Below are 14,183 nucleotides of genomic sequence, written 5' to 3' on the forward strand. Positions count from 1 at the left end.
CATTGGGCAATTCATATTTCCCCTTCCTGCGGTCTATATATGATGGTTAATTTTATGTGTCACCTTGACTGGGCTAAGGGATGTCCAGAGAGCTGGTAAAAAAATTATTTCTGGATGTATGTATGAGGGTGTTCTAGAAATGATCAGCATTTGAGTCAGCAGGCTGAATAAAGATCTGTCCTCACCCATGTGAGTGGGCCCCATCCAATTTGCTGAGGGCCTGAATAGACCAAATGGAGAAGAAAGGGCAAATTCTCTCCTCTCTTTGAATTGGGACACATTCATCTTCTCCTGCCCTCAGACATCAGAGCTCCTTGTTCTCAGGCCTTCAGACCTCCATCCCCACCCCCAGGCTAGCCACCCTCAACATCCCCAACTCAGTTCTTAGGCTTCAACCTCAGACTGAGAGTTATATCATTACTTTTCCAGTTCTCAGGTCTTTGAACTCAGTGTTTCGAATCCTAGCATTATCTGTTTCTCTGAAGAACCCTAATATACTATAATACAACTTTTCTTTTCCAGAAAACAACCAATATTTATAATAATTCAGTTATAATCCCATTCAGTCAGCGACCAATATGAAAAAACTAATCCTCTACAAAAACTGATTCTACCAGACAATGCCACAAAAATAATCTCAGTATCTAAAATGAATGCAAATTCAGCAAGTAGTTCTCTTTCAAATTGGATATTTAACTCAAACATAGAATATATTGAATGTTTTCATGATATTGATTAAAATCCCTAGTTGGTTAAGTCTCACTAATGGTACAATTCATTTTTCTCTCAAAGTCAAATTTACCTTTTTAAACTTTCATGCTTTTTAATAACTATATATAGTAAAACTATATATAGTAAAACACGTTAATATTTCACCATGTCTTCTCCTCATTTTCATTAGCCACATAATAATTCATGGTATTGCACAACAATAATTTTGAAACACATATACTCCAAACTCATCAAATTGTACATTAACTATGTACATATGTCAAGCACACCTCAATAAAGTGATTTTTTTTTCAAAGAGGCATGCAATATAAGGAGTAGAATTTGCAATGATGTTCTTCAAATTCTGCAAATTTTTGAAGAGTAGAGCATTCTTCTAAATAATGATTTCAAACCTTGAGATTATGCAAACTAACAGAATTCTAATGTTTCACTAGCAATATATGACCAACGGGATGTAAGCAAAATTCCTATTGCCCAAAGTTAATGCATAAACTTGTCAAATACAGTAATGAGCTCTATACAACCATGTACATCACAAGCCTAGCAAGGCATTTACAAGTGCATAAACTGTTGGGATAAATTATTTCCTTCACTTCTTAGATTACAATGTTATTGGAATTTGGCATGTGGGGGAACTGGAACTTAATGAACTTTAGATGAACTGGGATATGGGCGGTTGCCTCTAGTGAATCATTGTGACAGAGGCTGCTTTCCTTCTTTCTTTTTTTTTTTTTTTTAATAGGAAAGTGAGCCTACTGAGTTACAGTCTCTTTCCATCAATAGCTCAATGAGAATTTGGAAGGCGAGTGGGAGTGTAAGAGTTTGTTTTGATGAATAACTAAAATGGTTTGCTTACTGAACACTACTCTCCAGCAGCTTGCCAAGCATCTAGAAAATACAGCCTTCCATAGAGTTTTACAAAATAAACTTGGAAGCAATTTAGAGTATAACATGTCTTCAAGCCAGTTCATCAGTCAGAAGCAACCTGACTTCCCACTGGCACACTCTGAATCAGCCAAGAGGACTGCCTTTCAGTTACCAGGATGAATAGAAGGTTTGGCTTGAATTTCTAAGAAATAAATTTTCAAGACAAAGTAAGATTGCAGCAATTGCACAATTCTGGACTTCAAGTCAGGAGATAAAAATTCTAACATCAACTGATTCCTCTAAGAAGAATTTCATTTGTAAGGGATCATTCTCATATACCCAATATCGTGATTCTTAACAAAGGAGAAAAATTGTATTCTACGACCTACTCCTTTCATTTCCTCTCTTTTCTTTTCTCCTTTCCCTCTCCATATCAGCACTGCAGCTATAAGTTTGCATCCCTATCTATTTGCCTTTGAATTGCAGGGTAACAGAGCTGCCATTTTAGTCTCCAGAGCAGGGGCAAAAATCGCTACTAATCACATAAGCAATTAATCTGAGTGCTTGTCACATAATAACTGAATATCCATGGGGAGCTAAGAAAATAAATCAAGAGGAACGTCTTCTTCCTAATGCAATTTTTCTACTCTTCACTACTCCAGATGAAAGAACAATGCTTATTAATGACTGAGATATTATTTAATTTAAAGTAACATGATGATACGGTGAACAAGCTGCCAATAAAGCCCAGCTCTTTGGAATTCAGCATAGCTGAAACAATGTCTAGCTGGCAGTTAAAAAGCAGTCCCAGTTTCATCCCCCTGAAGGCTTTTCAGAGGCCGGCCCTGCCAACTTATACTAAATGTATTCAGTCATACACATTATTCAGTTAACACCTTCTGAGAAACCAAGCAGGCCAAAAAGTCTGTCATTAACTTCCGAATTTTCTCTACTTTCACTTTGACTTGGCTGCACAAACTACCAAAGAGATAGACCCAGCCAGGCCATGGTTCTAATGATGTGGTGGGTGCTGTTATACAAATGTTTGCTTACCTTGCAGGATTATATCTGGAGATGAAGATGAAAAAGGTAGCAGAGAAGGTTACCAGTTGGCCAATGTCACCAAAAGGATGAACCTTCCAGATCCTTTTATCCTATCACCACTAATCATTCCAAATTCTTTATAGTTTGCTCTCCCTACCTGACTGCACCAGTTCTGGAACCAGATCATCTGGGTCAGAATTCCAGCTTTCCCATTCTTGGGTGGGTCATTTCATCCTCTCTGTAACTCAGTTTCCACATCTGTAAGACAGCGGTAATACCAACCTTATGGGATCATGGTAATTATTAACTGAGTTAATTCTCACAGAAAAATGGCTAGCAAACACTTGTTGCTGTTTGTGGTCATACTGGAAGGGACCAGATATTCCGTCTATACTCTCAATTGCTCATTTGGTATTTAACCTGTAGTAGATACTTATAAAGTCTGTTGGTTGAGTGGACTTGGGCAAGGCATATAAATTCTCCAAGCTGGTGAGAAAGAGATGTATCTGGGGGTGACAGAGTAGGGGGAACAGAACTGAAACAAGATGGGCAGATATCAGTAATTCTTGTATCTGGAATCCATAGGGGTTATTCGCACTATTTTTCTATACATTTAAATATTTCTATGGTAAAATTTGAACCAAAAAAAAGAATTAATTTGAGCTTTAGTTCTTTCACCTATGAAATAATAATAGCCTGCTTGCAAAGTTACAGAAAGGATGAGAAATACGTGAAGTACAAAGTGTGCAACAGAAGGGCTATACAAACAGTAATTATTATTTTTATTATTTTTATTAACTGAGGAACTAAACCATTATACCAATTTGAACCAGTGATATTTAAATGCAGGCACCTTGTTCTTCAGTCTATACCTTAGTTTTTGAAGGTCCATAAACTCCATTATATCCACATACCCAGAAAACTTCTCAAAACCCAATTAAAATTAACTCAACACATAAAAGATTAGTAAATAAACCTCGGCACCAATTTATTAACTTGCAGTGGAGATGGTGGGGAGACTTAATTAGTAGTGAGAGAAGCCAAAACTCAGGAGCAGTATGATCCCAATAGGCATTTCTTTCATCTACGAAATGCACAATAAACTGGAATTCCTTCTAACTTCAGCCTCTCTCTCTCTCTCTCTCTCTCTCTCTCTCCTTCTCTCTCTCTGCAGAATAAAAGTTGCCAGATCCTTAATATCAAATTTCCCTTTTCCCAGGCTACAGATCACCTCTCTTTCTTCAGATAACTTAATGCTACCAATTAAGCTATGATTATATTTCATTGCTCCATCTTTCCTAGAGTGAAAAATAGGAAACCAACAAACTAAACTCTCACCTCATCTCCTTCCTCTTCCAGGTACGGACCTACCCTCTCTCAGGCTTTCTTTTCATGCCGTCTCCTTAAAAGATTGTCTGCATATGCCTCCATTCTCTCACTTCCAATTATTCCACCCATTCTAATTTGGCTTCCACAATTGATCAAAGTTACTCTCCACCTAAGGCAACCAGCGACCGTGCTGTCTGTTTAATGTCAAGAATAAAATAATTTAGTCTTAATCTTTGTGCTGTGAAGGTATGAAATATCTTAGTTATGAAGTTATAAAAAAAATCTTCACAACATTCTACACTGGTACACTGATGATTCCTTCCCTCCACCATTTCTTCTTTTTTTCATTTATTTATTTATTTGTTTGTTTGTTTATGTATTTATTTTTGAGACAAAGCTTCATTGTTGCCCAGGCTGGAGTGCAGTGGTGTGATCATAGCTCACTGCAGCCTCAGCCTCCCTAGCAGCTGGGACTACAGGCATGTGCTACCACACCTAGCTAATTTTTTATTTTTTGTAGAGATTAAGTCTTGCTATATTGCACAGGCTGGTCTCAAACTCCTGGCATCAAGCAATCCTCTTGTCTGGGCCTCCCAAAATGCTACGATTTATAAGTATATGCCACCATGCCCACCCCCCATTTCTTTCTAAAGCCTTCTTTTCCCTGATCTCAAATTATTCTCTACTTTCTGGCCTTGCCTTTGCTGGCCCATCACTCCTCATTACGTTTAGATGCTACAGGTTGTCTAGATTCATTTCTGCCCCATTCTTTCACCATTATATGCTCTCTTCCTAGGTTTACCAAAGTTTCCTAAATCAGGGTTTTTCACCCAGAGTTCTACTCTAAATTTTAAATCTATGTAATAAATGCACACTTAACATCTCCTCTAAGATGTCACAAAGTCGCTTTAATTGCAAAATGTACAAAAGTGAATTCATCCACCTTGCCTTGACCCAACTTGCCTCATGTGTTCCTCATAAGATATCTGGGCCTATATGCCAGAAAAAGCAGTAGTTTCCCTGACATCTCCTTTTCATTTATTTCTTCATTTCCTATCTATCCATGAATTACATGTACTTGTGCAGGTATGTGTATGTGCACTCATGCCTCCTGGGGGATTGTTGGGTACTTTTGAGTGCCTGTTTAGGGTTTACTATAACTAATTTAAAGTGAAATCAACCAACAAGGTTGGGTGATTTGCTCTAGAAACATTCAGCTGCTCAGAGCAGGTACAAAGGTCAGATCATAGAGTTTAATTAGGATTGAGTTTTTCCAGGTTGTGGGAGAGTTTCTGTGGTACCAGTTGAGTTGGTCTCCCCTGTGTGAGACACCTATGGGGAGCCATGGGCAGCCTCTGAGGAGAAAAGTCTCCTTATTGCCTTCATGTCTTTATGCCCTGAGAGCATAACCGCTCAGCGGCATTCCACAGGTTGCTCAGGGAGATAACACTCCCTTGAAGCAGTGGAGTATAATCAAACATCTCGGTTCCTTCTGAAACCCGCTCCCACCCATTTCAGTCCCCATAAGTTAAAGATTTTAAGTAGTTTAGACACACATCTTTGCTCAAGGAAATTCACAGAAACTGCCATTGCTATGCATCTTATTGAATGACTCATGAGTTCTCCTACACTGATTAATCCTTTTCCTCATCCCTCCCTCCCTCTCCCATCTGCCCTAAGAACAAAGAGCTTGTAAACCAATTAATTGGGTGGAGCCCGAAAGCTCTGGGCCTTGAGTAAGCCTCTGACACTCCGGTCCCCTGGACCCGCCTTTTAAATGCTTAATCTGTCTCTTTCTAACTCCTTTGTCTCTGCTGGACTCAGGGTACCAGCTGAGTGATGAGGGGCTGGTTTTCCCAACACAGATGAGTATATAGAAGAGAAGGACAAGGAATAGGGGGTTATTGCAAGAAAGTGATTATAATTATGAATCATAAAATCTATGATGCGTAGTAGAGAAGTTAATCTAAAAGGCAGTGGTGATTGATAAAAATAATAGTGGAATCAGTGGATGAAGGTCTCAAGAAAGTCAAAGAAAATGAATGGAACAGATTGAAGGTCAAGAAAGAACTGCTAGGCTGGGCGCGGATAGCTTATGCCTGTAATGCTAGCATTTTGGGAGGCCAAAGTGGATGGATCATCTGAGATCAGGAGTTTGAAACCAGACTGGCTAAGATAGTAAAACCCCGTTTCTACTAAAAACACAAAAATTAGCCAGGTGTGGTGGCAGGCACCTGTAATCCCAGCTACTCAGGAGGCTGAGGCAAGAGAATGGCTTGAATCCGGGAGGCAGAGGTTGCAGTGAGCCGAGACTGCACCACTGCACTCCAGCCTGGGAGACAGAAGGAGACTCTGTCTCAAAACAAAACAAAACAAAACAAAAAAAACAAACAAAAAAAAACTACTAAAAATCAAGGAATTGAGGGCCAAGTTTTGAAGGAGAAATATGTTAAAATAGGGGATAAAGACATCACCAAATTCTTATAATTTTACTTTCTAAATATCTCTTGAATCTATTCATTTGTTCCTGCCAACTCAACCCTATTTAATGTTACCATGTATGGGAATGTCTAACAATTTACTAATTTAATACAATACATATAATTGTTTTAAATTTTATTTCTAAATTGTCTATAATTGAGAGCACTTTTCTAGAAAACAGAAAACAATAAAAGGTATATCCACTGAAAATATCAACGTTTACTAGAGCCTTATATTTAAAAAATTCATAAGCATGCACATTACAGAACAGGCATAACCTATAATATGCACATTAGTTAAATTCTGTACTTGTAAAAAGTCTAGGGGAAGTAACCGAAAATATAAATTTTAAAATATTTCTGTAGTCACAGATTAAAAGGTAAATGTGGATAAGCAATGTAATTCTCAATGTATTTTATTCTTCAGAAATACCTTAAACAACACTGCATTGTCAAAGAATAATATGTCTTCTACAATTAAAAACAAATACAAGAAATTGCATTCTTAATAAACATGGCATTGTGGCATAAGAGGATGTAGCTTAGTGCCTCTTGCAAGGCAATGGAAATATCAGAGTTGACAAATGAATCTCATAGTAGAAACTCTATTACAAAACAGGCCAAGACATTCTGGCATATTGTGAAGATATTTCAAAGGTTCATAACTATTATTTCTGGTAAACTGTTGTAATTATATTTTTATATTTAAAAAGATATTTTATAAATATTCTTGGTTGTGTATAATGAACATATAAATATAAACATCTTTATTAATGATTACATAACAGTTTAACCATATAACTTGCAGACAGAATTATTAGTTTTACATGTTTGCAAAAATGCTTCTAAAGAAGGACTTTTTAAGTTACCCTGCAAGCATATCCTTTTAACTAATAGTCATCCTTCTAAATGGCCAGAACTGGGTGATAAAATATGCCCTGCCAAATTTCACCTTTACAGATAAACTCTTCAAAATATAAATTTTGCACTGCTTTAAAATATTTTATTTTATTAATATAACAGTGACAAAGAGCAGGTACAAAAATCCAAAGATGTGAACACCATATCTTATCACTGCTTCCCTTGAAGTTTCATCACAGAAATGGCTGTGAGAGCACACAGATTGATCTTTCTTACTTTTGAGACTGCATGAGGAAAAGACATTTTTCTAAGGTAACTAAAGCCCAATGGTAACATTTTTTATTTCAACTCAACATCTAGAATTGCAACCTGGAGGTGAATCACAAACCCTCCATAATGCATATAAGCCTCATAATTCTCAGGGAAATTGAGCAAAATGTCTATCTTAAAGGAAGGGTGCTTTAAAGGACACCTTATTCCACAGGTGTCATATGGCCCTTGCTAAAACAGAAAGGAAAAAGCCTGAAAATGCAAATGATACTTTGTGTGATTTTTTTAAGTACTATAAAGGGGACTGAGAGAGGAAATTACAGAGATTATGGAAATGAGAAAATAAAAATGAAATAACAATACTAGGTTATTTATATGGTTCCTATCCTTAGATGATAGCTATCACTAATGTTACTGATGATAGAGTATTAATCATTCAAGTAATTCTTTTTAAAAAAACATATTCTTAAATTTTTAAATATAAAATTTAGAGAAAAATAGTGTTTCAAAGTACAGATTACTGTTCTTTTACCTTTTGGTCATTCTGCTACTCGTTATCAGAGAATGGAGGGAGAAAAGCTGACTCCCAAACCAGATGCATTTTGCTACTTACTTCTAGTTCTCAAGAACATTTCAGTGGCCAGGGCCAGGTGTATCATGGAGGGGCAGTAATTTACAACTGGAAGCTAACTGAATGAGAGTAAAGTAACTCATTGTTCTGGCCCACATCTTACTGTAGAAATATCATAGAAATACTGTCTTAATTCTACTTACCTGATATTTAAAGAATGAAAACACGAATGTCCTACTAGATAGCACTAGTACTATGTAGCTATGTACATATGTACTATGAAGCTAGTGGATGTTAACCACAAGGTATTACTATTGTGTAACTGTCACCAAGTATTGTAATAAAAATCTCTGACTCATTAATGATTTTAATAAAATTGACTCTAATTTTTTTGAGACAGAGTCTCGCTATGTTGCCCAGGACTCAAACTCCTGGGTTCAAGCAATCCTTCTGCCTCAGCCTCCCAAATAACCAGGACTACAGGCACACCATCACACCTGGCTCTCTTTAATTTTGTTACTCTGAGAGGTTCAAGCTAAATTCCCTAAAATAACATGGAACTAGGGAATGCACTAAAATATAAATAAAGTCTCCAAACACATTTGATTCAGATCCGTATCATATCCATGCTAATTCTCTGGGAATAGATTATTTTGATTCACTATGTCATTAAAATTTTTTCAAAATTTGTGTTCTCGTCTTACTTCTAATTATACAGATAACTGCAATGTGACATGAAAATGGATGTTTCACTGAGATCCTAAAAGTGTGGTTTCTTGGTAGAGAAACAATTGATATTTGGGGTAGAATAATTCTTCAAACCTGGTTCACCAAGTCCAGCTTTGACATCTCTGAACTAGAGCAGAAGCCATGGTGATAAAATCCCAGAGGACTGGGCATTCAAGGGAAAGACATTTAACCAGCACATCGCTCCCTGCTCTATCTCATTCCTTCAAGTCCTCCACCACACCCCCAGGCAACCACTGATCTGCTTACTGTCACTGCAGTTTGCATTTTTAAAAATTTCATATAAATGAAATCATATAGTGTATAATATTTTTATCTACTTTCATTTAGTGTATTTTGAGATAAACTGACATTGTAGTATGTAACAATAGTTCATTCTATTTTATCGTTGAGTAGCATTCCATTGTATGGATACACCATAATCTGTTTATCCATTCATGTGCTGGTGGACATTTGGGTTGTTTCCAGTTTTTGACTATTGCAAAAAAAAAGCTGCTATGAAAATTGGATACATGTTTTATTTTCTTGTGGTTATATGGCAGGTAATGTGGTAGGTTATATGCTAGGTATATGTCTAAGTTTTTAAGAAACTGACAGTTTTCCAAGGTGATTATCATATTTTTTATATTCTTACCAGCAGTATATGAGGGCTCCACCACATCTTGATAAAATTTGCTTTCTAATTTTATTAATTCTATCAGGTAAAATAGTGGCATCTCACTGAAATTTTACTTGCATTGCCCTAAGCACAAATTACATTAAGTGTTTTTTATGTGCTGGTATGCCAAACATACCTTTTTGGGTGAACTGTGTTCTTACTCATATGCAATCTAACAGATAATAGTTTATTCAAAACAATAATAGCAACAATGAATTTGGTGACTACAGCTTACGAATAAGTAAAATGAATGAGTCAAAAGAAACAGTATTTTCTTCTTTGTGATAAAAACTGTTATCCCATCGAAATAACCTGTTATGACAATAAGATGGTTTTTGTAAACTTCCTGGTAACAACAAAGCAAAAATCTGTAATAACTACACTAAAAACAAAAACCAAGGAATCAAAACACACTGAGAGAGAAAATTGCTTAACAACACAGGAAGACAGTAAGAAGGAAAAAAGGAAGAATGGAGCTACAAAACAACTAGAAAACAAATAATACGGCAGTGCCAAGTCCTTAGCTGTCAATAATTACCTTGCATGTAAATGGATTAAATTTTCCAATTAGAAAATAGAGTGGCAAAGGCCGGGCTCAGTGGCTCACGCCTGTAAACCCAGTACTTTGGGAGGCCAAGGTGGGTGAATCACAGGGTCAAGAGATCAAGACCATCCTGGCTCACATGGTGAAACCCCGTCTCTACTAAAAATACAAATATTAGCTGGGCATGGTGGTGCATGCCTATACTCCCAGCTACTCAGGAGACTGAGGCAGGAGAATTGCTTCAACCTAGGAGGCAGAGGTTGCAGTGAGCCGAGATTGCGCCACTGCACTCCACCCCAATGACACAGCAAGACTCCGTCTCAAAAAAAAAGAAAATAGAGTGGCTGAATGAATAAAAATCAAGACCCAACTATATGCCACCTACAAGAGACTCACTTCATTTGGAAGGACATGCTTAGACTGAAAGAAAATGAATGAACAAAAGATATTCCTTGCAAATACAAACCAAAAGAAAGCAGAAGTAGCTAGCTATATTTCTATCAGATAAAATAACCTGAAGTTTCTGTTTAAACTATAAAAGGAGACAAAAAATACCATTATGTGATGATAAAGGGGTCAATATAAAATGATATATAACAATAATAAAAATATATGCACCCAACATCAGCACACTCATATCTATAAAGCAAAAGTAGATCTAAAGTGAGAGACAGAAAGGAATGTAATAATAGCTTACTTCAACATTCCACTTTCAGCAATGAACTGATCATCCAAACAAAATCAGCAAAGATATATCAAATTTAAAATGCATTCTAGACCAAATGGACATAACAGATATTTACAAAACATTATATCAAACAGCTATAGAGTTCACATTCTTCACAAGTGCACATGGAACATTCTCCAGGACAGAACATATGTTCAGTTACAAAATAAGCCTTAACAAATTTGAAAAATCAAAATCAAGTATCTTTTCCGATCATAATGAAATAAAACTAGAAATCAGTATCAGGAAGAACATTGAAAACAGTATATACAGAAATTAAACAAAATGTTCCTAAACAACAAATGGGTCAATAGAATTTTTTTTATTTTTAAAATTTCTTGAAGCAAATAAAAATGGAAACACCAAAGCTTATGGGACACAACAAAAGCAGTCCTTAGAGGGAAGTTGATAGCAATAAATGCCTACATCAAATAGAAAAGAATCTCAAATAAACAACCTTACAATGCATTTCAAGGAACTAGAAAACAAAAACAAAGCCCAAAATGAGTAGGACAAAAGAAATAATAAATATCGGAACACACATAAAATAGAGCCTAAAAAATACAAAAGATCAGGAAAACAAAGTTTATTTTATAATAGACAATCTCAGAGTCAACAAACCTTTAGCCAGATTAACTAAGAAGAGAGACTAAAAAAAAAATACAATCATAAATAACAAAAAAAGACCTTAAAACTGAGACTACAAAAATTGAAAAAATTGTAAGATTCTGCTATGAACAATTATGTCAACAGTTGGAAAGCATCGAAGAAATCAAGATTGAAGCAGTAATAAAAAGTCCCCATCAAAGAAAGTTTGGCACCTAATAGCTTCACTGCTGAATTCTACAAAAACATTTAAAGATGAACACCAATTATTTACAAATTATTCCAAAACAGTAAAAAGGAGGAAACTCTCGTAAACTTATTCTACAAGGCCAGCATTACCCTGATATCAAATACAGACAATAAAACAACTACAAAAATTACAGCCCAATATCATTGATGACTGTGGATGCAAAAGTCATCAACAAGATACCAGCAATCAGAATTCAACAGCACACTATAAAGATCATCCACTATTATTATCTCTGATTTATCCCAGGCATGCAAGAATGTTTTAACATACACAAAACAATAAAGTGATGCATCATATTAACAGAATGAAGGGCAAAAACCATATGATCACTTTAATAAATGTAGAAAAAGCATTTGACAAAGTTCAACACCCTTTATGATGAAAACTATCAACAAATTAGGTATAGAAGGAACATACAACATAAAAAAGGTCAAATACGATAAACCCACAGCCAACATCATAGTAAATGGGAAAAAGTTAAAGATTACAACAATGTGTAAAAATAATTATACACAACAACTTAGTGGACTTTAATTCAGGTAAGCAAAATGGGCTCAACATTCAAAAATCAATTAAAAATCAATTAATGTAATCCACCCCATCAACAGGCTAAAAAAGAAAAAAATTACATAATCATATAAACAGAAGAAGAAAAAGCATTTGTTGAAATCCAGCACCCATTAATGATATAAACTCTCAGCAAAGTAGAAATAGAGAGTAACTTCCTCAATCTGAGGAAGACCATAAAATAAAAACTACAGCTAACATCATACTGAAATCTGAGAAAATAGGTGCTTCCCATTAATATCAGGATGACAGCAAGGATGTCCACTTTTAGCACTCCTATTCAACATTGTACGACAGGTCATAACTAAGGCAATAAGACAAGAAAAGAAAAGAAAACATATACGGATGAAAAAAAAAATCAAACTGTCTTTGCTTGCAGATAACATGATTGTTTATGTGGAAAAGCCAAAAGAGGCAACAACAATAACAAAAACTCCTGGAACTAATAAACAATTACAGCAAAGTTGCAAGACACAAGATTAATACTAAAAAGTCAATTGCTTGCCTATACACCAGCAATTATCAATTGTGATTTGAAATTGAAAATACAATACAATTAACATTAGCATCTTTAAAAAAGCTTATGTATACATCTAAGAAAATATATAAAAGTTTTATGTAAGGAAAACTACAAAACTCTGATGAAAGAAATCAAAGAATGAATAGAGAGCAATTTCATGTTTATAGATAGGAAGACAATATCATCAAGATGTCAGTTCTTCCCAGCTTGATCTACAGATTCAACACAATCCCAGTCAAAATTCCAACAAGTTTTTTTTTTTTTTTTACAAGTGAGTTTTATACAGTTGGATGAGTTTTAATAATTGTGTATGCTCATGTAGCTACCACTCAATTCAAGACATGGAGTATTTCTATCATATAATCCCAGAAATTGTTTTCATGCTTCTTTCTCATAAATTCCACTACCACCTCAAATCATTAACTTCTGACTTTTACTACCATAAATTAGCTTTCTCTGTTCTTAGGTTTTAAATTTTTATTTTATTTTAGATTCGGTGATAATGTGCAGATCTGTTACATGGGTATATTGCAGAATGGTAGAGCCTGGGTTTCTAGAGTACCCATCACCCAAATAGTGAAGATACAATTGATTTTTGCATATAGATGTTGTGTCTGGAAACTTTGCTAAATTCACTTATTAGCCCTATTAGGTACTGTTTGTTTGCCTGCTTGCTTGAACAGATTCCATCAGATTTTCTAAATGGACACTCAGGTCATGTGTAAACAAAGATGTTTTAATTATTTATTTCCTTTATCATTCGCTTTTCTTTCCTTTTCATGTTTTTTTGCACTAGTAAAACGTTCCTGTGTAGTGCTGAAAAGAAGTGGTAAGATCACACCTCAAGGAAAAACATTCTGCCTTTCACTATCAAGTATGACATTTGTAAATTTTCCTAACTGCCTTTATCAGTTTGAAGATGTTTCTAGTCCCACTTACGGAGAGTATTTATAAGGAATGGATGCTGAATTTTAATGCTTTCCCTGTATAAATTGATATGATCATATGGTTTTTCTCTTATAGTTTGTTAATATTGTGAATTACACTGACTACTTTTCTAAGGTAAACCAACCTTGTGTGGCTAGCAACCACTTATCCAAGCTATATTATCCTTTTCATATATTGTTGAATTTGGTTTGCTAATATTTTGTTTAGGGTTTTTACATCTATGTTCATAAGTGACATTTGTAGTTCTCTTTTAATGTCTTTCTAGTTTTGTGATAATTATATTCTTGATCTCTTGGAAAAAGTTGGAAAACATTCCTTGTTCTTCAATCTTTTGGAGATATTTACTTCCTTAAATGTTTGGTAGCATTCACCAAGGAAGCCATCTGAACCTGTGATTTCTTTGTGAGAAGGTTTTTAACTACAAACTCAATTTCTTTAATAAACATAGGACTATTCTGGTTG

Source organism: Theropithecus gelada, chromosome 9 (genome assembly GCF_003255815.1).
Source record: "Theropithecus gelada isolate Dixy chromosome 9, Tgel_1.0, whole genome shotgun sequence".
Classification (NCBI taxonomy): Eukaryota; Metazoa; Chordata; class Mammalia; order Primates; family Cercopithecidae; genus Theropithecus; species Theropithecus gelada.